Genomic DNA, 23259 nt, shown 5'->3' on the forward strand with positions numbered 1-23259 from the left:
ACTTGTCTGTCAGATCCCCAAACACCAGCTGTGGAGGAACACATGGGGGCACCTGGACAAATAAAAACAGGCATCATCTAGGAGCAGCACTGTATCTTTGAAACTCACCGCCCCCCAAAAGTGGTCTGGGCAGAAGATAACAATGGGACGGGTGCCTGGCTGGATCCGTTAGTAGACCACACGACTGTTGATCTTGGGGTCGTGAGTTCCAGCCCCATGTTGGGGGTAGAGCTTACTTAATTAAAAAAAAAGAAAAGATAACAATGGGTTTAAAAGCATCTGGACAAATACATAAGAGGGTGAAATGAACCTTTGCTTCAGTGGTCGTATCAATGTATACAGCAGGCCCTCCATCTGAACCCCTACTGGTCCAGAAGACAAGACCTTGGAGGCAGAGCTCACACACCCAGGATACTGTGGAGTCGGGGTGAGAGCTCTTTACCATGCTACAGGCTCAAGTATGAGTCAGAGCACCCCATTTATGGTGAGCCAATACTGTAATGTCCTAATCTGGAAGCCCTCACCACAGCGTGCTCAAGAGGCATCCACAGGCAGCCTGCTGTCCGGGGTTTCTGGAATCTCTAAAATCCACATCATGGAAAACACCAGCCAGTGAAACCAGTTAGCAAGGAGGGAAATATGGCCAGACAGCGGAGTTCAGCTTTGACCAAAAGCTCCCCAGCTGCAAAATCACTGCACAATATGACAATATCCTTACTGCTTTCAGACTCTCTACAATTCGTACTTTCTTCCACTTGACAAATAATTTGTTACTGCTGGCTAGGTATGCACCTGATGCTGGGGCAGGGGGTTCAATGCAGAAGCAGGAGACAACGTCCTCAAAGGACACTCAACATCACTGCAGAAGGTATACGCAGAGGGGAAAAACACAAAATTTTGTAGCCGACTGTGACCCGATGACAGCTTCGGCAATCTCTCCCACCCCATGTGCACCCGTGCAATGTGACCCTAACGCTTCCCCCTCAGGAATGAAATCCACTTCTCCTCCCCTTGAATCTGAGCCGGCCTATGGCCTGATTTGACCAACAGAATACAAAAATGACCCTGTGTTAACTTTGGAGGCCAGGCCTTCGAGGTTCTGCCTTCGCTGCCTGGAACACTCCCTCTTGAAAGTCATGTGAGTGATACCTTCTAGGACCTTCCAGCCCAGCCCAGCCACAGCTAAATGAAACCAAACGAGTGAGCCCGTCAACATCACACGCAACAGAAGAACAGCCCAGCCAAGCCCCGCCTGAATTCCTGGCCCACGAAATAAACAGATGCTATGTAAAGCCACTCCGTTTTCAGGTAGTCGGTTAAGCTGCAATAGATTACTGAAACTGACTTGAAGCCAGGAAACCAGGGATGAGTCCTGGTTCTGTTCTAATCCAGCGAGGTGACCCTGGGTCAATGACTTCCCCCTGCACTGCAATTTCCTCCTCTGTAAAAGGAGGGGGTTGTGTACCAAGTAAGCTAAGGTGCTTTCCAGTTGTGACAGTCTGCACCATTCACGCGGTCTCTGGGAACGGGCGAGGCCATGAGCGCTGTGCACACAGAGGGGCGACTCCTCGAGCATTCAGAGGAGGAACCGTGGACCAGGAGACAACAGCACTGGGCCATGGCAGCTCCATGACTCATACAAGTCCTCGCTAAATATCAGCTGGAATCATATTGTCTTAGCAATTCTGTGATGCCAGTCGAGTTAATCCCTCTGATTCCCAATTTTTTTTCATCTGAGAAATGGAGAGGACACTAATGTTTCTGTTTCTACATGAAGAAAAGTCTTTGTATGGGAAAGTCCCATGCAAATAAAAAAATCACCTACAAAATGCATAACTATGCTACTAATACTTGTATTATTCTTTGCACCGAAGGCATTCGCTGTCTCCTCCTCACCCAGCAAGGGGAGACAGTCCGTCAATGGTACTGGCTATCAGGAAGACACACGGGGAAAAAGGAGAGGCAGGTACGGAGGGGCCATACAAGCCATCAGGCCAAGTGAGATCTTACCACCCACCCCACCAGCAATGATCGATGAGCTAGGCACCCATCCTGACCACGAAGAGCAGGTAACCCCTTAGGAGCAGCTCCCAGTCCAGGAGGACATCTAGAAACAGCCCAGCAATAAAAATTTAAGGAATTTCCAGCATCTGAGTCCGAGAGGCCAGCAACCTGAGGATGCCCCACCAGTGAGCCATGAACCAGACCCCTGCCCAGCACAGAGGGAACACTCCATAAAAAGTATTAAGTAAGCACTGGATCTGGGAGTCTGGAGTCAAAGCACCCAGGTTTACTCGCTTGGCCATCCACAGCTGTGTGCACTAAAGCAGCCAACAACCTCCCTGAGCCTATGTCCTCATTTATAAGACATAAGGAGACCCACCTCTAGGGAAGCAATGAGAATTACATGAAACTGCACATGAAAAACATCTAAGATTTTGCTTAATCATTAATGCATGATGTTTTCTTTCTTTTTTCTTTTTTTTTTTTTTGGTAGAGAGAGAGCGAGAGCTGGGGGAGAGGGGAGAGAGAATCTTAAACAGGCTCCTCACCCAGCATGGAGCCCAATGCAGGGCTCGTATCTCTCCACCCTGAGATCATGACCTGAGCCGAAATCAAGAATCAGATGCTGCTTAACTGACTGAGCCACCCAGGCACCCTCATGATGTTTTTAAATGCACTGACCCTCTGATTCCCAGATGCCCTTCAACCCCAGCCACAACCTTTCAATCTCTGCAGAAGCCTGAAAATGAGCGGCATCCGTCCAAACAGTCACTCCATCCAGTGTTGATTCTGAAAAACTGCCAGCCCTTGGGAGAGAAAGACCTGCGCTCATTTTCCAAGGGGATCTGACAAGGCAGCAAGAATACATTTACATTTTCCAGCCTGTGCTTTTCCAAAACAAGGGATGAATGTGGTGTGGATTTAACCCTGAAATCCCAGTGAGTGTGCAGGTCCACAGACCCTGCTCTGGTGGGAGGTGGAAACCAGCCAGAGGACGCACTTGCTGGACGCACCTGCGGCAGGGAAGCTTCTGCTTCCACCTCTACTCAGGTCTTGGCTGAGGGGTTTGAATGTACTGGTATCCAGCGTCGATTACAAAGGGCTGGGAGTTAGGACCCAGGCCTCAGTCAGCCCTGTCCTTTCTCCTCTACCTTGCCGTTCTCAGAGCAGAACCCCTTGGTCCCCTATGTCTCAGATCTGCACTCAGAACACAGCCTGGACCAGCTGTGGCTCCCCCTCCTCTAATCAAGCACCACTGTGTGTGAACCCGGGGAAGTTACTATAGGAACGACATCATGCAGCCCCCAGACGTCTGCTTAGAAAAGAAATTCCAGGGGCGCCTGGGTGGCTCAGTCCTTAAGCGTCTTGTCTTCGGCTTAGGGCCTGATCCCAGGGTCCCGGGATTGAGCCCCGCATCAGGCTCCTCCGCTGGGAGCCTGCTTCTTCCTCTCCCACTCCCCCTGCCTGTGTTCCCTCTCTCGCTGGCTGTCTCTCTCTTTCTCAAATAAATAAATAAATAAAATCTTTTAAAAAAATAGAAAAGAAATTACATGTTGGGAAGGTGAAGGTAAGATCCAGCAAGTTGGAGGCAAGCCTCAAGCCCAGTGTTTCTCAAAGTCTGGTCCCAGCCACTTGCATTAAATCACCCGCAATTCCCATTAAGGGTACCCAGTCCCTGGCTCCCCCCAGATGTGTCAAATTAGAATTGGGGGTGGCAAGAATCAGACTTTTCAATAGGATTCATATGCCTACTAGGTTTTGAGACCTAGTTGGGATCAAAGGCAGAGACCATGCAAAAAGAATTTAAAAGGTTTTAAAACACTTTAATTCTTGATCCCCCTTCTTGCCCTCATTCTCATGAAACGGAGCACTGGTGACCCAAACAAGACAAAGCTAATTCCCCGGTTTATGGATATCCAAGAAAACTGAATTATGATCATGATAAAAAGCCATGCTGTAAAGTGAAAAACTTGTTCACCAGAGCAACAGGCCTGGACAAAAATTAACCCAAACATCCCATCTTAGACCAACCAGATCTATTCTGAGAGAAGCAAGATAAGATCTTGGCTACAGCCCCACTCTGGTCCCAGCCATACCCAGTAATTCGGCTCTGCATTCCACCGCAGGGTTTGAGTGGGGTGGGGGGTGGGGGATAGGGGGTGTCCTAGCTCTAGCAAATATGGTTGGGGGAAGGTTATGGGGGGGGGAGTTAAGATTCACCAATTCATTCATCCCCATGAGAAGGAAAAAAAGTCTAAAGATAACTGACTGCACTGGGCACATATCAGACACTCGAAAGATGTTTCACAAACTGAAGGAAATAGCCACCTGATGGAATCACCCTTGCCTGAGATAACACCATGCATCTTCAAAGTCATGAAGGAAAAAAGGGAACGAGGAGTAAAACTGTCTCCACATCGAAAGTACTGTCTTTTCAAAACCAGCAAGAACCTAAAAAACAACCTACTGGGAAGGGTAATACCTTCTGTCACTTATCAGCGACAGGCACACTGCAGGTGCTGAGAAACTCTGGGTCTTTGGGGTCAGGTGGTATGAAGAAAGAGCAGAAGCACTTTCCGCAAGTGATGGGCAGCGGGAGCCCCAGCTGTGACTGCAGGAACCAGAACGCCTCCCTCTGGGAAGTGCATCTCAGGGGGTCAGCCTTATCGCGCACCTCCTGGTCCAGTCCCCAGGCTTGCGCCCCGCCCCCTCCCCAAGGACGGACCAGAGCTGAAAATTCCAGCCATCCCCGCTAAATTCTTCAACAGCGGTTCCCTACTAGCTGCTGAAACTTAACATTACGCCACAAAACTAGCAAATGGGCAGCTTTCACCCTTCCCCCTTCAATGACTGGCACTTGCAAAGGAGTGGTGGCAAATCAGGCATTTAAGAAGTGACTGACACCTGGACCCGGTTATCTGGAATCTAAAACAAAAACACCCCTGTATTATTTTCTTCAATCAGGAAGTAAGCATTCCCCCTTTAAAAAAACCTTCCTGAAAGCACCTCTCCCATGGGATCCCAGCAGGTAAATAACACCAGAGCTTCCCCAAAGCGATTCTAAAGAACCAGGGGTCCAGGCTGCTTTCCCCCTCTGGCCTCTCCTGATTGGAAGGAGGGATCGGGAAGTCAGGCAGTCCCGGGAGGTGAGAATGGGGGCGTCTGCAGGTGGGAGGAGGGGGCGAAGCAATACCGCCCAAACTTCGCAGCTGCTCTGTAGCAGTTCTGGGCAGGAGCCCGCGGAATTCAGTCCCGACAAGGGGAGTCACTTCCCTAACAGAAAGGCCCCCCACATCAGCCTGGCCCGCCAGCCCCGCGTCCGCTCGGACGTGCCCCCTCCCCGGAATGCCCCCCCCCCGGGGGCCCCTTACCTTGGCCTCGAAGCAAATGCCGTGCTGGAAGGCGTCCTCGTTGTGCAAGGGTATCCGCAGGTCGTGCCCATCGTCCACAAGGTTGTACTTGGTTTTGCTGGGCATGGTGGTGACCCGCGGTGGACAGGCTCCTCCAGAGGCGGCGGCGGGAAGGGGCTGGCCACACCGGGGAGGGGTGAGGAGGGGAGGGGAGGGGCGCGCGGCGGCCGCGGGAGCCGGGACCCGAGTGGCGCCGAGGGCCGGACGGCAGCGGGCTGCGCGGCTGCGGGCGGCGCTGTGGCCGCGCGATTCCTGCGGGCGAGGAGGGCGGCGGCGGCGGGAGCCCGAGCGGGTGGCGCGGGCCGGGGGAGGGGAGCGGTGGGCGCGCGGCCCGAAACGGGACCGGCGCGGCGGCTGCCCCGGACGAGGAAGAAAAGGCGGCGGCGGCAGCGGCGGCGGCGGCGGCTGCAGCGGCGGCAGAGCGGGGTGCCTGTCACGGAGACGCCGGATCGGCCGCCGGCGAGGCGCTCCTCCTGCGGGGCGGGGCCCGGGCTGCCTCCGCCCCCAGGAGCCCAGGCCCCGCCCCGCGCCCGCCCCGCACCGCCCGCCCGCGGAGCAGGTGAAAGTCCCCGGGAGCGCTGTGCCCGCCTTGCCTGGCCCGCGAGCCCTTCGGCCCGGCCCGCAAGCTGCACCCTGCTCCTGGGCGCCCGGGCTCAGCCCTGCTTCTGTTTTTACGGTCACGTTCGGAGCCGGGCTACCGAGGGTCAGCCGCAGCAGCAGCGCCTTGGATGTTTTGTTTTTGTTTGGGGGGGTGGGGGGGCGATGTTTATTGTCGTGTGTTTATGTTCTCCCAGGAAGGCCCAAGTCCTGGCCCAAATACATCCAGATCACTAATTCTGAGAGTTCCCTTTCCCCGAAGAATCAAGACTGTACCCAACGGGGGCCCATCGCTGGCGCTTTTTGTGCCTTTGAGCGTTGATTTGTGGCTTGTGTAATGGGGCCTGGGGGATGCCTTTTGGAATGGTTTTAATATTAAAGAGCCATCAGCCCGTGGAAATGGAGTAGGCCAAAAAAGGAATACTAAGGACAAGAGAAGCCTCAGCCTTTTTATTTTCTTAATTAAACCTTCTGTAACTGGGTATGAATAAGATGAACTTCCAAGTTATTTCTGACTGTTCTATTCTTCCTTCCTAAATGCTCCAGTCAATTTGCCTGTTGTTAAGAAGAGACCCGTTTGCTTTTCTCCTTTACATCAAGAGCTTTTGCCTTGCGGAATGTGCAAATGAAGGGGTCACAGGAGTATCATAGATACCTGCTGAACCCGCACAGGGAGCGAGTGGTACAGGACAAGTATGATTTCTGTGGCTTCACATTACCCCAAAGTCACCAAAAGCAACCAAACAAACTGGTGCCAACACCAGTCCAACCTGAGATCACAGAGACGGAACCGTCCGCTCCTGAGGGCTGAATTCATCACCTTCAACCTGGTTTTGATGCCCTGTGGATACATCCCCCCAAGGCAGCTCTTAAACCAAACGTCATTGACTGGTACAGGGGCAAGGCTTGGAATCCCCACAAAGCAACACCACGTTGCTAGCAAAAGGCATATCTTCCTACACCATTTCCATGATAAATTTATATAACGGAATGCCTTACTGCCATAATTCTATTTCTCATTGTGTCTCCTAGTGCTAAAGTACAATAGTCCTTGCCTAAATTTTGCTTACTCCCTATCTGCTGAAAACTGGTCAAGATGTAGCATCTCCGGGGATATCCCCTTAAATAAAAGCAAGCCAATGGCTAGAACAAGTTCATCACATACTTTAAACAGACTTTATTATGGTCATAGATATTAGTAAGAGCCAAATATCATTTGCACTGAGCAAACTAACATCTTTATAAATACAGAACATGAAAGTCTAATCAGGCATGTCTGACTCTTTGAATGTCACCATAGTCTTAATATATACATCATAACGTGCTCTCTAAAACCTGGCACAGGATCTCCACAACTTAAGGCAAGACCTCAAGCAACTACTCATTGACATCTCCTTTTCCCTCCTGAGTTTGAAGTCTTTTAACTCCAAAGGGCCTTTTTTCTAGATTTCCTTGGGTCCCATTGGACTACTGAATTTTTGGAATTTCCCATCTAACTCTGTAACACATGGTAGACCAGACACAGAAAGCTGAAACCCCAAAGATATTTCAGGGTGTAATACAGTGACTACTCCGTAGTAGACATCTAGGAGTAATTTATGGAGTCTAATAATAATAGCTAATGTTCACTGAACTTTTTCTATGTGTCAGGCATTGTTCTTAGAGCCTTACATGTATTACCTCATTTAATACTGACAACATTCCTAAGGGTTGTCCCATTTTTGAAGAAACTGAGGCACAGATGGGTTACGAACTTTCCCAAGGTCACACACTTAGAAAGGAGAGGAGCTAGAATTTGAATCCAATTCTATGTTACAAGGTGTTTCCATCATGGCCTGATTGCCATGAAAGTCTTCTTACTGCAAATGAGATGTGTATCAAATTCAGGGTCCATGTTTTATTTAGATGTGTATTGTTGCTAAGCTATATTCGTTCCACTTCAGTTAGATGAAATGTTCCAAAAACGAGAGGCCTGTTCTCTGCTTTGGCCTCCACCTAATACGTCAGAGCCACACAGGCATAAAAACACCCTTCTTCCAGAAACAATGGGCATCCAAAGTAAATTTCCTTATTTTTTAGCAGTGATTTCAATCTTGTTTTTGCACCTTTGAATATAATTGAATTTCCCACAGTATTTTCAATCTATTTTTTAAACGAATCAAGTTTTATCACTTTCCATATCCTTCTGAATTAGAAACTGCATAATACAATTTTAATCTGAAGTACATTTAATTAAAATATAAATTGCTAAAGCCTATAGTACTTGCTATGTTAAATTTTATTAGAACTTTGTTTAAAAGTGAATTGAGAAAAATTCCTAAATCCTTTTAGAACTGGAAGTTACTCAGAGGTTCTCTAATCCAGCCCCCCCCTTTTTTTTAAATAAGTGAGTTTTTTTTTTTTAAGATTTTTTCCATTTATGAGAGAGAGAACGAGCAGGGGGAGGAGCAGAGGGAGAAGCAGACTCCCTGCTGAGCGAGGAACCCAACACAGGGCTCAATCCCAGGACCCCCGAGATCATGACCCAAGCCAAAGTCAGCCGCCCAACCAACTGAGCCACCCAGGCACCTAATCCACGTTAAAGAAACAGAAACCTGGGGAGAGTATGTAGTTTGCCTAGACCTCGCTGTAAACTAGAGCTCCTCCTTCAGTGATCTTTCCTTACACGGTGGTGGGTTATAAGTAAATTGACAGCAAACTTTATTTTTAATACATATTTGGAACTGAGAAAAATAATTTGCTTTTGGTCGTAAAACACCTGTTTCGCAATGTACTCCCTGTGCATTGTCTTACTTGGCCATGTGAGGTAAGTACAATCAGTATACACATTTTACAGATGAGGGGCGCCTGGGTGGCACAGCGGTTAAGCGTCTGCCTTCAGCTCAGGGCGTGATCCCGGCATTATGGGATCGAGCCCCATATCAGGCTCCTCCGCCATGAGCCTGCTTCTTCCTCTCCCACTCCCCCTGCTTGTGTTCCCTCTCTCTCTGGCTGTCTCTATCTCTGTCGAATAAATAAATAAAATCTTTAAAAAATATATATATACACATTTTACAGATGAGGAAACTAAGAGAGGGAAGGAACTTGTAGGTCCTGGGAACCCTTCCATGAGTTTAACCAACAAAGAATGAAGATGATGTCAGCTTGCCCAGTACTGCTCAGATACCCACACGGATAGAACTCAAGATCTTTGTAGAAATCGTAACAAATATTAAGAACACATAATGATTTCCTCCTGCTAGATAGCATTTAGACCCAAAAAGTTCACATTCTTTCTTCGTGGCATTGTTTTTTTTTTTTAAGATTCTATTTATTTATTTGACAGAGAGAAAGACAGCCAGCAAGAGAAGGAACACAAGCAGGGGGAGTGGGAGAGGAAGAAGCAGGCTCCCAGTGGAGGAGCCCGATGCGGGGCTCAATCCCGGGACCCTGGGATCAGGCCCTAAGCCGAAGACAAGACGCTTAATGACTGAGCCACCCAGGTGCCCCTTCATGGCATTGTTTTTAACTTGATGATGTCTCCTGGGGCATAGAGAGCTAGAAATCATTAGCCCCCCCCCTTTTTTTTTCTCAGTAGACAGGGAAGACTTTGTTCAAGGCTCTTGCAGTAGGGGAGAGAACTCAGAATTCAGGGTTCAGAACTGAATCTGAGCTCGAATCTGCTGAAACAAAGGACCGAAGAGTTGGTTTTTTTTTGTTTTGGGTTTGGGTTTTTCTGGTTTGGGTTGGTTTGTTGGTTTCTTTTTAGCTTTATAGAATAGTGAATTTATTCATGATAAATAACAAATGAAAGTTTCACATAAAAAACTTGCAAAGATATCTAGGGTGGGCCTACAAATACATGATAAAATAATATTGGCATAAGATTTGAGAATTGGAAAAGCCATTACAGATCCCTGAAGTCTCTCCCTTGACAGCAGAGAAACCAAAGCCCAGATTGCCTAAGATCTCAGTTCATGAATGGCAAAGGCAGGACTAGAATCCTGGCTATAAAAAAAAAAAAAAAAAAAAAAAAAAAAAAAAAAACCTGGTCCAGTGTTCTCTCCATCATACTGTGCTGTGACCTGCTCATTAGCCCATTTTAAAAGGTGGCAATAAAGATATTATTTCTGAGAAAAAAAAATCCTTCTATCATTAATGGTGTTTAATACAATGGTTTATTATGATGTTTCATTACATAAGCAGTAATTTGGGATGTTTGCCCGTATGAAAGATGATCCTACAAGATATCACACTCTCTGATGCTGGCCTACAGTATTTTTTCCCCCTTGATCGAAACTGACTCCGGTGACCTACGCCTCTATGCCAAGGGCAGGTGAGCCTGTCGACAAAATGATGCATGTTACGTTTTTATGAATTAAGTACTCTTTCAAATCAACTTCGTTTGTGCTCCAGGCTTGCCTGCACAGCTGGCCAGTGCAGAGGAACGAGGCGGGAAGACAGGAACCGTGGGGAGCCAGGCTGTAGCTCCCGCCTTCTGGCCTTCTGGAGTGCTTTCCCACCCATCCCTGGACCCAAAAGTCAAGAAACAAATAGTATTGAAGGTCTTGGACATTCTGAGAGGATCTGCATGCTGCCTCACAGCCGTCTTTCTCTTGGAACACGTGTGGAAAGAGATCTTGAGAAAGGAGCACCGGCTGCAGAATTTTGCACTTTATCTTAGCTGAAAGGCCAAGAAGGTCTGCAGAATTTTGAATTGAAGGCAGAAGGTTGGGTGCCTGGCAGGGTCTGTGCTCCCTTTCTCATGGAGATTCTTCTAATCTCTCCCGGATGGTGTGACCATTCCTTGCTTTTTGAATTCAGATTTCCTTTTCAAGTTAACAGCTGTGTTTCTTGGCCCTGTTTAATATTTCAGGTGAGAAATTTTTATTAATTCAACAGCTTTCCGCCAAAGAGCCTTTCGATCAAAGGCAATACAATCATATTTGAGAAAAACTAACAGTAGTTTCTTCATTGGGGGGTAGCAGGGGGTGTCAGAGAGGTATACACCGCAAGGAGACACTTTTGAAGGGTGGAAGGTAATGGGTGATCTGAGCACGAAAAGGATCCTGGAAGGGAAGGGAAGGCTTCAAGAAGGAGGTGAGGCTTGAGTCGGGTCTGAAACAGGGAAAGCATTTAATAACACAGCAAGAGGGGAGCACAGAAGACAGGTCTGTAGAGACATTAATCTGTAAGTGTCTTCAGGAGACAGTGAGGGGGACAGCTCCCCGGAGGGAGAGGCCTGCAATCGAGCGCCCTAGGAGGTGAGGCTGGTCGCAGAGTGGTTTTAGGACCTTCACTTTTATTCCTCCAAACTTAGATCTCTGTTCCTAAATCTGGGACTGTTTTCCTTAGTTATCTATTTAAAACACAAAGTACACCAGCTGTTAGAGTTGGAGCTTATCTGCTCCACTCCATCTACTCTGTGCTTGTAATTGATCTTGGTTCCTCTTTATAAAACCCACATTCTTTAAGATAAGAAGCCAGGAGGGGGGGGGAAAAGACCTGACCGTTTTGACAAGACTATGAAAACACTTGGAAATGCAATGTAAGTAAATATTTTATTTTCAGATCTCTCTTTGGAGGTGCAAAGCTGCTAAGCAGCTTTGTAGCTGCTTAGAAAGTAAAAGGTTCCTCCAGAACCCCCACCTGTGTGCTAAAAAAAAAAAAAAAAAAAAAAACAAGAAAGAAAGAAAAATACAGATGTGCAATGCGCCCAGGTGTGTTCGGGCATTCAGTTTTTCCTCCCAGGTCCCAGATTGCCCATTTTGGGCTTCAAGCGCTCTGAGAGCTCAGTTTTCATGACCCCAGACTCTGATCACCTTAACAGGTTCCCCTCACCACAACCTAATGTCTTTTGAACTGCACGCAAAGGGAGTGGCACAATATGTTTTTTGAAAATTACAGGCATTTCAGGATAACTAGCAAATGAAGTGTCAAGGCCTTATCCAGACCCAGCTTAGGCAGTTTTCCGTCATCAGCAACTGCCTCACTCCCTTAAAAGGTCTTGAAATCTCCTTTACAAATCCCTTGACATCACCAGCTGGCCCCTCTCCACACCACTCAGAGCGTTTTTCCTGAAACAGTGCTGGAGGGGCCTCAGAATTTTCCACCTCTCTGAGCAGCCTCGCTGTGCCATTCACTGGCCGGAGGCGGCCTCCGTAATTTGAGCTTTTAGGTACACGATAACACTAACTGCAGCCAAGCTTAATTCAGAACAAATGTTCCTCAAGTTCTTACCTTTTGGAAAAGCTGCCAGTCTAACAGCTAGAACCCTGACAGGGTTGCGGAGAAGGTAGGATTGGGATGGGATTTCTGGATACGGGTCTGGTTGTCCATACTAGGTGCTGGGCACACTACGGATGTGCTCTTGGGGTCCAGTCCAGCCGGGGTCTGCCTGCTGTGGCCCGTGTCCATTTGTGAGACGGGCGTCCTTCCCCATCGCTGCCTACTGTGCTTCGAACACATGTTCCTAGAAAAGTCCTCACCCAGCCTAATGAGGGAATGGACTATTCTAATTAGTCAAATTTTCTGGTTAGTGGGAAGTTACCATGGATATAGGATTTACCAAGGAGAATAAAGCTAGGATACAAAGCACATTTCTGAACAGATATTTGTACACCTGTGTTCATAGCAGCATTAGTCATAATCGCCAAAAGGCAGAAGCAACCCCAATGTTCATCAACAGATGAATGGAAAAACAAAATGTGGCATGTATATATATATATATATATATATATATACACATTGGATATTATTCGGCCTTAAGAGGAATGAAATTCGGAGACACCTGGGTGGCTCAGTGGGTTAAGTGTCTGCCTCTGGCTCAGGTCATGATCTCAGGGTCCTGGGATGGAGCCCCAAGTCGGGCTCCCTGCTCAGCGGGGAGCCTGCTTCTCCCTCTCCCTCTGCCTGCCACTCTGCCTACTTGTGCTCTCTCTCTGTCAAATAAATAAACAAACTCTTTTAAAAAAGAGTAATGAAATGTGGACACCTGCTACAACGTGGATGTGGACGAGGAATATGCTAAGTGAAATAAGCCAGTCACAGAAGGACAAATACGTATGATTCCATTTACATGGGGGTACCTAGAAGAGGCATAGTCGGAGAGACAGGAAGTAGAATAGAGGTTATCGGGGCTGAGGGGAGGAGCGAAGGGGGAGGTGTAGCAGCGTAGGTGGAATTTCTGTTTGGAATGATGAAAAAGTTCTAGAGATGGCTAGTGCTGGTGGTTGTACAACAGCGAATGTGCTTAATGCCACTGAATTGTGTATTTTTTATTTTTTTCAGATTTTATTTATTAGAGGGAGAGAGAGAGAGAGAGCACAAGCAGGGGGAGGGGCAGAAGGAGAGGGAGAAACAGACTCCCTGCTGAGCAGGGAGCCCCACGCAGGGCTTGATCCCAGGACCCCAAGATCATGACCTGAACTGAAGTCAGACGCTTCACCGACTGAGCCACCCAGGTGCCCCTAAATTGTACATTTTTAAATGGTTTTAGAAAGCTTGTTTCTGGGGGCACCTGGGTAGCTCAGTAGGTGAAGTGTCTGCCTTTGGCTCAGGTCATGATCCCAGGGTTCTGGGATCGAGTCCCGCATCGGGCTCCCTGCTCATTGGGAAGCCTGCTTCTCCCTCTGCCTGCCACCCCCCTCTCGTGCTCTCTCTCTCTCTCTCTGTCATATAAACAAATAAAATCTTTAAAAAATATATAAAAAATAAAAAGTATGTTTCTGGAGATATTGTAACACTTCCTTAAGGTATGTGGGTGTCTTGTGGAACTGCAGGGTCACCACTACGAAGATCAATCATCTCTCTGCTGATGAGCAGAAAAGCTCTGGTTAATCGGATGTCCTCATGGGACACGAACTCTGTGAGATTTCAAGTTCCTCTGGAGACGAGTCGGGATATTGAACGAGAAAGCTATTAAACTAGAAGACACTTGGGGATCTAAGAATACTGGAAACCCCATTTCACAGCCTCTCGGGGGTTACCTCAAGGCAGTTCTTATAGTTATTTCCATGGGAAGTAGGGTTAGAGGGGCTTGAATGATTAGAGGAGACGGATTTCCATTTGAACCTCAAGGGTAAGGTGAAAAGTCTTACATTTCCCAGCTGTTGGAGATGGATGTTAGTTCATTCTGTATGCATTTATTGAGTGCCTACTATGTGCTGTTGCTGTGACATACATCACTCATTCAACAGACATTATTGGTCGCTGACTGTGTGCCCCATGAACAACTCTGAACAGTAGAAAGAATAGATCGAACAATTCCCATTCTAAGAGCACCTGGCCGGCTCAGTAGAGCGGGTGACTCTCGGTCTCAGGGTCATGAGCTCAAGCCCCACTTTGGATGTGGAGCCTACTTAAAAAAATAAATAAAGATTCCTATTCTCAAGGAACTCACTTTGACCCATCCAGGAGTTAAGACTGGTATTCAGTTAGTGCAAAAATATTGCTGTAAAAGTGCCTTGAAGGGTTCAGAGTAAGAGAAGTCACTTTGTATGGCAGCCAGGGGTACGTGGTGGTCAGAGGGGGAGGGGACATGGGGAAAGCTTTGCGGGGGAGGCACTATTTCAGCTTGGCATTAAAGGACCATAGTACTTCCATGGGCGAGATCAGAAAAGGGCATTCCAGGCAGAGGAAACAGCCAGAGAGACTCTCGCTGTCACTCAATATACTTGAGGCAGTAGAGCCCCCCCACCATCCTCCACAGATGCGTTTTGAGGTTAACTGCGACTTCTCTGCGGTCAGCCAGTGAGCCCTGCTCAATTCTCCACTGAGCTCTGCAGGCCCATCCCAAATTAAGCCAAGGGGCGTGGCCACAGAGTGGCAGAAGGGGATGAACAGGACTTGCTGAGACCTGTCTGAGCGCAGACCTCCATCCTGTGCTTTTGCATTATTCGGCCAGAAAATGATAGGATCCCAACACAGAGCTTTTCCTCCTGTTGCAGCCCATAAGAGGAAAAAGAGATAGAAAAAGTGGTTGCTTGTTTAAAGGTCAAAATTACAGGGGCTCCTGGGTGGCGCAGTCAGTTGAGCATCTGACTCTTGGTTTCAGCTCAGGTCGTGATCTTCAGGGTTGTGGGTTCGAGCCCTGCATCCAGCTCCATGCTCAGTGCAGAGTCTGCTTGAGACTCTCTCCCTCTCCCTTTCTTTCTACCCCCACCGCCGTGCACGCTTACTCTCTCTCTCTCTCTCAAATAAATTAATAAATCTAAAAAAAAAAAAAAGAAGAAGAAGAAAAGGTCACAATTACAGAAAAGAAAGACCATGTAATGCTCTGGAGTAGATAATGAAGCCTGAGCTTGTCCATAGGCCTGTCTTACACATTTGTACACACACATAACACACACGTCCATGATTCAGGGGCAAGAAGGAATCGAACCACCTCTGTTCTATACTCACCCACACCCCACACTGCAAGGCAAAAGGATAGAATCCTTTATTTCAGAATGCGAATCTCCCAGCAGCGATGGATGACACATTGAGCTCTGAGAGTCACGATCTGACAGTGTGTGTTTTCTTGAAGTCTGCTTCTGTGGAGGGAAGGCGGCCACCCGGAAGGAAAGGGCAAAAGTACACAGAATGATCTCCCGTCACATGCTGGAAGGTGCCCAGCACTGACACTGACCTCATCTCATTAAATTCTCACAACTCTGGAGGCTGGAGACCACGGACTCTTCTTGGAACTAAGAACTAAGACTTCAAAGTCAACGCCTGTCTGTTCCAAATTCCACACAGCATCCAAGTGTGGGGAAAGATGTAGGAAGAGGCATCAGAGGCAAACTTTTCCAAATGTACTATTTTGCCCAAAGTTGACCTGATGCTTGTATGTATATATGTGAACACACACAAGCACAGAGTTGTGGCGAAGACTTATGAGGACAGGCCCAGCTGTCACACTGCCTGAGTTTATTTCTTTTTTATATATGTCTCTCTTTTTTTTTTAAGTAAGCTCAATGCCCAGTGTGGGGCTTGAACTCAACACTACCGAGATCAAGAGTCGCATGCTCTACCCACTGAGACAGCCAGGCACCACCACCCCCCACCCGCTGCCCGAGTTTAAATCTTGGCCCATCCCTCTTGAGCTCTGTAACCTTGATAAGATAATTAACCTCTCTGTGCCTTAGTTTTCCCATCTTTGAAATGGGAAATGGCATGTATGATTTGAGACATGCCTCGATATAACACGGGATGAAAGAATCAGGTGGGGTAGAGATGAAACAGGATTGGCCGTGAGTTGATAATTGTTGATGAGTTGATAATCATACATGGGGGTTCATTATATATATTTTTTGTCTACTTTTGTATATGCTTGGAATTTTCCATTAAAAAAAAGTTTTAAGCAGTATTATTCACAAAAGCCAAAAGGCAGAAACAACCCATGCATTAGTAGATGAATGGGTTAATAGGGGTGCCTGGGTGGCTCTGGTGGGTAAGTGTCTGACTCTTGATTTCAGCTCAGGTCATGATCTCAGGGTTGTGAAATCAAGCCCTTCCTCGGACTCCTTGCTCAGCCAGGAGTCTGCTTCAGATTCTCCCTCTCCATTCATCCCTCCCCCCACACACTCTCTATCTAAAAAATAATAATAAAAACAAAATAAAATGTGGTGTACACACATGTGAAATATTATTCAGCCTTAAAAAGAAAGGAAAAAAATTTTTTTTAAGATTTTATTTATTAATTTGACAGAGAGAGACAGCCAGCGAGAGAGGGAACACAAGCAGGGGGAGTGGGAGAGGAAGAAGTAGGCTCCCAGCGGAGGAGCCCGATGTGGGACTCGATCCTAGAACGCTGGGATCACGCCCTGAGCCGAAGGCAGACGCTTAACGACTGCGCCACCCAGGTTCCCCGAAAGGAAAATTTTTTTAAAAGATTGTATTTATTCCTTTGACAGAGAGAAGCACAAGTAGGCAGAGCAGTAGACAGACGGAGAGGGAGAAGCAGGCTCCTCCTGATCAGAAAGCCTGATGTGGGGCTCGATCCCAGGACGCCGGGATCATGGCCCAAGCCGAAGGCAGACGCCCAACTGAGCCACCCAGGCGTCCAAAAAAGGAAGGAAATTTTTACACGTGCTACCACATGGATGAACCTTGAGGAATTACACTAAGTGAAATAAGTTGGTCACAAAAGGACAAATATTATGTGATTCTACTTATAAACAATACGTAGAGTAAGCAAATTTAGAGAGACAACGTAGAATAGAGATTGCTGAAACCAAGAGTTGGACGCTCAACAGACTGAGCCCCGCATTCCTTCTATTTAGTCCTTGACTCCCACATCCCACTCCACTATAAATCTGTCTATGGCTCCCTTGATGAGAGGGACTTTCCAGAAAGGGGCATATTTGCAAAGTCAAGACCAAAGACAGGGTCCTTGCCTTCCTCATGGCTCTGCAGGAAGTGTGGCAAACTCTGAACATTGAGACAACAACGGCCTCTCAGAAACGCTTCCAGGGATCCCACGGCCTTGATGTCTCTCTGTATGCGATCTTCTTCCCCAGACTTCTGTCTTGCTTGACTGACCCATGTCCCACATGACATCCCTACAAAACAAGGAATGAAATGTCTGCTGTTGCCCCAGCAGAGTGGTAATGTGGTCTTCCCACAGAGAGAGTCTTTTTTGAGTCCTCTACCACTCCCCGGACTCTGAGTCTAACCTACATACAAGCACCCCTGGGGGCAGTGAACCACACCCCATTGACAGGCCACCATGTTTTTTCTGCTCAGGTGCTGGACACTAACACCCCAGAGGGCTATGCCTCAATCAGAATTGCCCCTACTCGCCTCACAGCCAAGACTCCCACTCAGCATTCACTCTCCCTCCCATTCATTGATTCACTCATTCATTTATTCAGGCACAATGCTACATGCATGCATTTCGTCTCCCTGCCCCAATGAGTTGGTATGATTCGAACTATCATGCGTAACTCAGGAGTGAAAATGAATCATCAAGGAAAGCTCATGTGGGCCTCCGAATACTATTGAGACAACTGCCCACATTGCAACGGGGCAGATGAGTGACAGGCATGCCCCTGAGCAGGTCTGGGTTATACTGAGCTTCATAGCTGTTATTCCATACACTGCTAGGCAGCTTGGGATGGTTATACAAAGGTTATTTAATCTTTCTCCAGATCCTGCTCCCACCATTGGCTGAGATCCTGGATTAGGGAGACCTTGTGAGATTTCCACCCCCAGTTTGTCTCCCCATTTTCCTGTGTTGTCATTCACAGCTCTGACGTCACCTCTGTCACAGCCATCTTGCCATGCTTGCTGCTGGTCACCATGGGGGTCCAAGCCCAGGACGGGGACACAGTCAAAGGTTCAAGGAAATACGAATCTGTGCTATCCCCATTTCCCCTTACTATCACAGGTTGATTTATTTATTTGAGAGAGAGAGACAGGGAGAGAGGGAGAGAGAGAGAGAGAGAGAGAGAGAGAGAGAAGCAGACTCTTGCTGAGTAAGGAGCCCAACGATACAGGGCTGGATCTTACAACACTGAGATCATGACTTGAACTGAAATCAAGAGTCGGGTGCTTAACCGACTGAGCCACCCAGGGGCCCCTTCCCTTACTATTTAGAGCAATTTAAAACACTGAAAGAAGATACCTTTTGGGTTAGCTCCTTCCACCCCATCCTTTTGCACAGGAGGAAACCAAAGCCCAGAGAAGTTAAGTGACTTTTGAAAGGCCACACAGCTAGCTGATAGAATAGCTGGAGCTGAAACTTGGGCTTCTGGGTCCTTTCATGATCCCAGTAACCTGGCTATTATCTACCTGCCGTGCAGAACTCTGTAGGACTTCCCTGGCAGGCCAAACACCCTTCACAGCAGATTGCTGCCTGGTTCCCCAGAACTGGTCTGCTTTCCTTCTAGGGGCTGGTCTCTGTACAGTAAAGCAGTCTCTGGTGCCCTCAAGGGGCAGAACCGAGTAGTGGAGAATTGCTCAAGAGACAGAATCCGGAAGCAGCCTGAGAAATAAACCCGCTGATCCACCTCCACCCCAATTTTACAGAATCCTCTGGAATCACCTTTTCATGTTGAAGATCGTGAAGCATGTTGAAGTGTATCGAAATATGTTTGAAATATAAACTGTCCCTAACGCTTTTCAAAGCATAGGCCAGACCCAGGCCTGACCCCTGAGAGGACCGTTGACTCACGGGGCCTCTCCCAAAGCCTGCTCCCAGAAGAGCCTCCCCAGAGCCTGAGCTTGAAATGCGCACGCAGCAGGGAAAAGTGTCAGGTGCCTCCGCTGGAGAAAGGGGCGCTGGTTTCCTCCCTCTGGGTCCCAGGAGCCACGGAGCAGAGTGCTCAGGGCCAAGGGCACTGGGTGAGGAGTGGGGACTGGCAATCAATCAGGGAGATCCGGAACATCCTCATGGAGTTAGAAGCCCACGTGCTGTGGGGGAGGGAGGATGTGACTATGCTGCAGGGATGTGGGGGGTGGGGAGGAGGGAGGAGGACCCGCACAGGGTGACTTGGATGGAAAAGACCATGAGACTAAGAGTCAGGATTTGGGGAAACCTGGGAGTTCCCAGGTCTTTGTTCTGTGAGAACCATCCAGAAACAGTGGCCTTTCTTTACTAACGGCTGACATAGACTATATGTAAGCAAAATTAGCTGGTTTATTATCTCTTTCCATTGCCCTGTCTGGACACTTAACTTATGCCGTATCTCATTTCATGCCTGACCCTCAAGCTATCCAACTCCACATGTATCCAGTGCTTCTATGTGGCGGGCACCGTGCTGGCACAAAAGATTCAAGGGACTCAAACTCATTTGTCTCTAAGCATCCTGCTTGGCCGGCGCAGTGCAACTTGGTAAATATTAGAGTTGAGCAGTGTGAGTTTAGACAGGACAATGAGAGAAGCTGATTCTGCACGCAAAGTGTGGAATTCTAGGCCCTGGGGTTTCTGATTAGGCATGTAATTCTTACGTATGTCACCCACAGTGTTGTCCCTTCTTTTACCCCTGCTTTGTCTTTTTTTTTTTTTTTTTTTTTTATTAGAGCATGAGAGAGAAGGAGATCATGAGCAGGGAGGAGGAGTAGAGGGAGAAGCAGGCTCCCTGCTGAGCAGGGAGCCCAACACTGGGCTCCATCCCAGAACCCAGGGATCATGACCTGAGCTGAAGGCAGACACTTAACCAACTGAGCCACGCAGGCGCCCTGTCTTTCTCGTCCTCACACCTCCCTCTAAGGAAGATGCTTGTATGAGTCAGTCATTGGCTCTAGCTGCTGTAACGAACAATCCCAAGTCTCAGTCACTTAGCACACTAAAGGTATTTCTCACTCACAACAATTTGAAGTGGATGTTTCTGGCCACGCAGCTCTTCTGCCCAGCTGTCTTCTACAATGGTTACCTCGATTTCTCCTCAGGCTCCAGGCTCCTTCTGCCTGTGACTCCCCCTTGTCATCTCCATGGGATCCTCTGGCTGCAGCCAGATGACAGTCAGTTAGAGAGATGAAAGGCTGTGTTTCAGGAACTTACCCAGCTTAGCCAGCGGGTTCACACATCACTTCTGCCCCAGATCTTGCAGTGAGAACTTGCCACGGGGTCCCTCGCACACGCGCCGGAAGCTGAGACCTGGGGTCCCTGGCTGGACAGCTGCTTGCCGGCAGTGACTTGCATCTCGTAAGGGAACGTGATGCTTTAGGCTAGTCATGCCTGCCCAAATAGCACTGTGGATAATTCAGGCGTTAAAGTTCTGCTATGAGAGAAGAGAAATAAAAAGGATTGTTTGACTTATAGTTTATTCTGCATAAAGAGAGGTCACAGATAAAAGTGTGCTCCCTGCTCCAGAAATTCTGAGCTGAGAAAGGCGAAGGACGGCATGAGACTCTGTATTTGGCACTGAAGGAAGGTGCGGTTTGAGGAATCAGCGGCAGGTGGACGGAAGCCCTGGCCTCGCGCAGGGGCCTTCACCAGCTCAGAGAGAACTGGATTGGAGGCCCCTGGTGTCTGTACCTGTTCCTTTGGAATATGAGACCCAAAACTTGATGGGTTTCTGGTCCGAGGTGTGGGTTTGCCATACCTACAGGTGATGACTTGATGATATATTTTAAATTGAACGGCAATTTAGCTACAGGAAATAGTGTAAAGTGTAGAGAGAGTTCTAAGAGCTATTTGAAGACCTGAAACAGTCTGTTTTGGATATAACAATTATACTTCACTCTTCAATCAAAAAATAGATATTGGGGCACCTGGGTGGCTCAGTGAGTTAAGCATCTGACTTTTGATTTCCGCTCAGGTCATGATCTCAGGGTCATGAGATTGAGCCCTGTGTCGGGCTCCATGCTCAGCAGGGAGTCTGCTTCAGACTCTCTCTCCCTCTCTCTTCCCCTCCCCTGGTTTGTGATAGATAGATGATAGATAGATAGATAGATAGATAGATAGATAGATAGAGATAAAATCTTTTAAAAAATAGATATAAATATTACCCAAGCCTAAAATCCTGCCTGACCAGTCCCCCAGCGTAGATCTGGGGGAGAGGAGGGGAGAGTCAGGGCAAGGGCTGTATGATAAACTTTGAGGAATGAACCAACTAACTAGTGAGAAGTGGGCCCCCTAGAAGTAAGGGGGGGGTCCCACAGTATGCACCCTCTCCTTCCCTGGAGCTTTGTACCAAACACAGAGAACAAGAGAGGGACCAGAACGAATATTGAAGTCACAGAATCGTCATTCTCAATGCCAATCCCTGGCCATGGACGTGTACAAGACTTTCCCAAGACCCTAGGTGGAGACCGGTCTGTAAGCAGGGGCTGGGCTAGCTCTAACTATAAGGGGTCTAGAAGCAGGAGCTCGGTAGACATCGTATGATCATCATCAGAGAATGAAGTACAAAGCCCCCTGCGTGGTTAGTGGTGATGAAACTAAGATTAAATTGTCCTCCAGGCTGATGAAGGGGCGCCTGCTGGCTCAGGGGGTACAGCATGCCACTCTTGATCTCAGGATCATGCGTTTTGAGCCCCACATTGGGTGTCGAGATTACTTTAAAAAACAAAACAAAACAAAAAACTGTTCTCCAGGCTGATGATTGAAACTTAGTACACGTAAGTATCATCCTGGGAGTGAGGAGGAAAGTGTAGCAAATTGCAAAGTCCCAGGGCCCAAACTAGAAAAGTGCTTTGGGATAGGACCAGAAATCTGCATTTTCCATCAGCATGACCACATAATTCTCCAGAAGGTGCTGGGGACATAGCTGAAAACAGCTATGGCCTAGGAGGCTACAGTTGGGTGGATTCGACAGAAATAAAAATGATTTCTATCACCATCCAGGAAAAATTAAAATCTTTTTTTTTTTAGGAAAATATTCGTGTTGCTTGATATAATCTTATCATAGAGCTTTCAGAAGTTGAATATGTAATTTCATTTTTTGGCAGTGCACATCTTACATTTTAAAACAGAGGTCCAATTTTTAAATTTTTGAGACGGATTTTGTGTCTCAAGAAAGCGAAATGTTAGCTGCTCATTTAGGCACAGATGTGTGGAGTCCCCGTAGGTAAATACCCCAGCGTGGCAGGGGAATCATAGGTCCTTTATGAAACAGGCAGTAGGTGGACAACACGGATCTTACAAAACACAGTTACACAAAAGCATTCTCTGTTTAGCTAAAACAAGCACATGAATTCTGAGCGTTTTTCTTCAAAGGTGGTGGTGATTCTAATTAAACTGGCCTATAATGGATTTTTTTAAAGACTATTGTTATTTTATCTTATTATTTTCTTTTTATTTTAAGTAATCTCTTTGCTCAGCGTGGGGCTCAAACTCAAGACCCCAAGATCAAGAGTCACATGCTCCACTGACTGAGGCAGCCAGGTGCCCCAAAACTATTGTTATTTTTATTTGAAATGTTTCTTTTTTCAGAGAGAATAGCATGAAATACTTCAAATGTTAGTTTTTGTAGAAATAATAAAATTCAACATATAATGGAAAAAATAATAAAGGACTCTGAGCGGAAAGGGTCCTTAAAAGTAAACTATTCCAGCCGCTCATCTGATATTCAGCGGCCTGTGGGAACAATGCCGGCCTTGGAGACTAAGGCCTGCATTTAACCCCCTGCTTTGCCATTTGGACAGGAGCTGTATAACCTTAGACATGTGGCTTCCGTGTTCTGGTCTTCGATTTCCACATCTGTACAATGACAGGGTGACCACCACGGTCTCGTTCCACCCTGACATTCTATGATTCTTTTCTTGTGACAATCTTCACCTTCCTCTTCATATTTATTCATAACCTGAAGAGGAAAGATGAACTGATTTTTACTTTGCAAAT

At 47.4% G+C, this 23259-nt stretch overlaps 1 long non-coding RNA gene across 1 annotated transcript in view; it reads right to left on the reverse strand.

Moving 5' to 3' along the window:
* Positions 1 to 16689: 16689 nt before the first annotated feature.
* LOC113268664 (uncharacterized) overlaps positions 16690 to 23259 on the reverse strand; it is a 28994-nt gene continuing 22424 nt past the window's right edge. The window contains exons 6-8 of the long non-coding RNA XR_008960491.1: positions 23076 to 23221; positions 20282 to 20692; positions 16690 to 17533 (exon numbers count right to left, since the gene is read on the reverse strand). This is a non-coding gene — a long non-coding RNA (uncharacterized LOC113268664). The remainder of the gene's footprint in view (positions 17534 to 20281; positions 20693 to 23075; positions 23222 to 23259) is intronic.

The sequence above is a fragment of the Ursus arctos genome, unplaced genomic scaffold (genome assembly GCF_023065955.2).
Source record: "Ursus arctos isolate Adak ecotype North America unplaced genomic scaffold, UrsArc2.0 scaffold_2, whole genome shotgun sequence".
Lineage (NCBI taxonomy): Eukaryota > Metazoa > Chordata > Mammalia > Carnivora > Ursidae > Ursus > Ursus arctos.